The sequence below is a fragment of the Trichomycterus rosablanca genome, chromosome 18 (assembly GCF_030014385.1).
Source record: "Trichomycterus rosablanca isolate fTriRos1 chromosome 18, fTriRos1.hap1, whole genome shotgun sequence".
Lineage (NCBI taxonomy): Eukaryota > Metazoa > Chordata > Actinopteri > Siluriformes > Trichomycteridae > Trichomycterus > Trichomycterus rosablanca.
In genome coordinates this window covers 12,997,879-13,001,343 of record NC_086005.1, presented here as the reverse complement: position 1 = coordinate 13,001,343, position 3,465 = coordinate 12,997,879, and positions in this window count along the sequence as shown.

Here is a 3,465-nt window from a genome sequence, read left to right as displayed (position 1 = left end):
TTCACCCTGTTCTTCAATGGTCAGGACCACCACAGAACAGGTATTATTTGGGTGTTGGATCATTCTCAGCCCTGCAGTGACACTGACATGGTGGTGGTGTGTTAGTGTGTGTTGTGCTGGTATGAGTGGATCAGACACAGCAGCGCTGCTGGAGTTTTTAAATACCGTGTCCACTCACTGTCCACTCGATTAGACACTCCTACCTAGTTGGTCCACCTTGTAGATGTAAAGTCAGAGACGATCGCTCATCTATTGCTGCTGTTTGAGTTGGTCATTTTCTAGACCTTCATCAGCGGTCACAGGACGCTGCTGACGGGGCGCTGTCGGCTGGAGATTTTTGGTTGGTGGACTATTCTCAGTCCAGCAGTGACAGTGAGGTGTTTAAAAACTCCATTAGCGCTGCTGTGTCTTATTCACTCATACCAGCACAACACACACTAACACACCCACACCATGTCAGTGTCATTGAAGTGCTGAGATTGATCCACCACCCAAATAATACCTGCTTTGTGGTGGCCCTTTGGGGGTCCTGACCATTGAAGAACAGGGTGAAAGGGGGCTAACAAAGCATGCAGAGAAACAGATGAACTAGAGTCAGTAATTGTAGAACTACAAAGTGCTTCTACAGTATATGGCAAATGGAGCTGATAATATATATATATATATAAAGGTGTACAGTACAACGAAATTCTTTCTTTGTATATTCTTGTATGGAAGCTGGGGTCAGAGCGCAGAGTCATGTACGGTGCCCCTGGAGCAGAGGGGGTTAAAGGCCTTGCTCAAGGTCCCCACAGTTGCTGCATGGCAGAGCTGGGACTCAAACTCTCAACCTTTCAGTTGTTAGCCCAAAGCCCTACCCACTAGGCTACCACTGTTCCTAAAATGTGTAAGGGGGTACATTTTGTTTTTATTTTTACTAATATGTAACGTTTTGTAAATAAACAGAAAATTATAGGCTTGTCTTTGTTTTTTTGGTAGGATCTGGCCTCATCAACACCTTGATATGGATACAACAGCTTTTAAAGAGTAATGAATAATTTAAATATATAAAATATGGCTTTATTATATGTCTATGATGGTCTTTCCGAGGGCCATATCAGAGTGGAATATGTAATCAATACTGGAGGTGCCATATAGAAAAGGTGTACTTTATTCTTACTAATCAATTAAAAAGAGAATAGGAAGCTTAATGGTTTAAATTAGGCAGTTTATTTACAAAGTGATTAGGAAAGAAACCTTCATGCAGACATTTAACAATGTCCCCCATGTCTTAAACAGATTAAATAAGGGCATTATAAACACAGGTATATCAACATGATTAATACTGATCACTCAACCATCATCCAGTCCAAAGCATGTTCTCTTCTTAATATATTCACAGATTATATACAATTTAAAGGTATGTGTATTTAATGGAAGATCTGCCATGAATAAAAAGCTACTGGAACATGGTTGACACTGTCTACAGTCAAGTGAGCTTAGAGGTAGCCTGGAAGTAAAAAAAACAAAAAACCTGCCTCTGCTTATTCTTTGTCCTTTTGATCAGAAACTTTGGTTGAGCTTTAATGTGTCAGTTTTGAAGCAGAAGCATCCTCTAAGCCCTTGACAATATAATGCTTGCTTGACTATAGACAGTGTAAAACATGTAATGCACATTTTAGGTTGTGACAGACCTGCTTTTTGGTTTTTCTTGTTTCATTTCAGACCATCAGATCAAGTATTTTCCTCTCCTGGCCTGGTCAAAAGTTTCATGTACAGAGAAGTCACTGGCTGTAGTCTCTAAAGTGTAGTGTTCTCTAAGAATAATTGACATCGAATGTCAATTATGTATTTTTTCTGTATGTATTTATCTGTATATTTGACCCGGTTTGTTTTCAGAAAATCCACAACAAAGTTTTTGGGATGAAAAGCAGTGTTCCAATGATACTTTACAATGTCCTTTAAATTTCTATGCAAGCATACCTTGACTTAATCTGTAGACCTTGTTTACTTGAGCAACATATACAGTGTATCACAAAAGTGAGTACACCCCTCACATTTCTGCAGATATTTAAGTATATCTTTTCATGGGACAACACTGACAAAATGACACTTTGACACAATGAAAAGTAGTCTGTGTGCAGCTTATATAACAGTGTAAATTTATTCTTCCCTCAAAATAACTCAATATACAGCCATTAATGTCTAAACCACCGGCAACAAAAGTGAGTACACCCCTAAGAAACTACACCCCTAAATGTCCAAATTGAGCACTGCTTGTCATTTTCCCTCCAAAATGTCATGTGATTTGTTAGTGTTACTAGGTCTCAGGTGTGCATAGGGAGCAGGTGTGTTCAATTTAGTAGTACAGCTCTCACACTCTCTCATACTGGTCACTGAAAGTTCCAACATGGCACCTCATGGCAAAGAACTCTCTGAGGATCTTAAAAGACGAATTGTTGCGCTACATGAAGATGGCCAAGGCTACAAGAAGATTGCCAACACCCTGAAACTGAGCTGCAGCACAGTGGCCAAGATCATCCAGCGTTTTAAAAGAGCAGGGTCCACTCAGAACAGACCTCGCGTTGGTCGTCCAAAGAAGCTGAGTGCACGTGCTCAGCATCACATCCAACTGCTGTCTTTGAAAGATAGGCGCAGGAGTGCTGTCAGCATTGCTGCAGAGATTGAAAAGGTGGGGGGTCAGCCTGTCAGTGCTCAGACCATACGCCGCACACTACATCAAATTGGTCTGCATGGCTGTCACCCCAGAAGGAAGCCTCTTCTGAAGTCTCTACACAAGAAAGCCTGCAAACAGTTTGCTGAAGACATGTCAACAAAGGACATGGATTACTGGAACCATGTCCTATGGTCTGATGAGACCAAGATTAATTTGTTTGGTTCAGATGGTCTCAAGCATGTGTGGCGGAAATCAGGTGAGGAGTACAAAGATAAGTGTGTCATGCCTACAGTCAAGCATGGTGGTGGGAATGCCATGGTCTGGGGCTGCATGAGTGCAGCAGGTGTTGGGGAGTTACATTTCATTGAGGGACACATGAACTCCAATATGTACTGTGAAATACTGAAGCAGAGCATGATCCCCTCCCTCCGGAAACTGGGTCGCAGGGCAGTGTTCCAGCATGATAATGACCCCAAACACACCTCTAAGACGACCACTGCTTTATTGAAGAGGCTGAGGGTAAAGGTGATGGACTGGCCAAGCATGTCTCCAGACCTAAACCCAATAGAACATCTTTGGGGCATCCTCAAGCGGAAGGTGGAGGAGCGCAAAGTCTCGAATATCCGCCAGCTCCGTGATGTCGTCATGGAGGAGTGGAAAAGCATTCCAGTGGCAACCTGCGAAGCTCTGTTAAACTCCATGCCCAGGAGAGTTAAGGCAGTTCTGGGAAATAATGGTGGCCACACAAAATATTGACACTTCAGGAACTTTCACTAAGGGGTGTACTCACTTTTGTTGCCGGTGGTTTA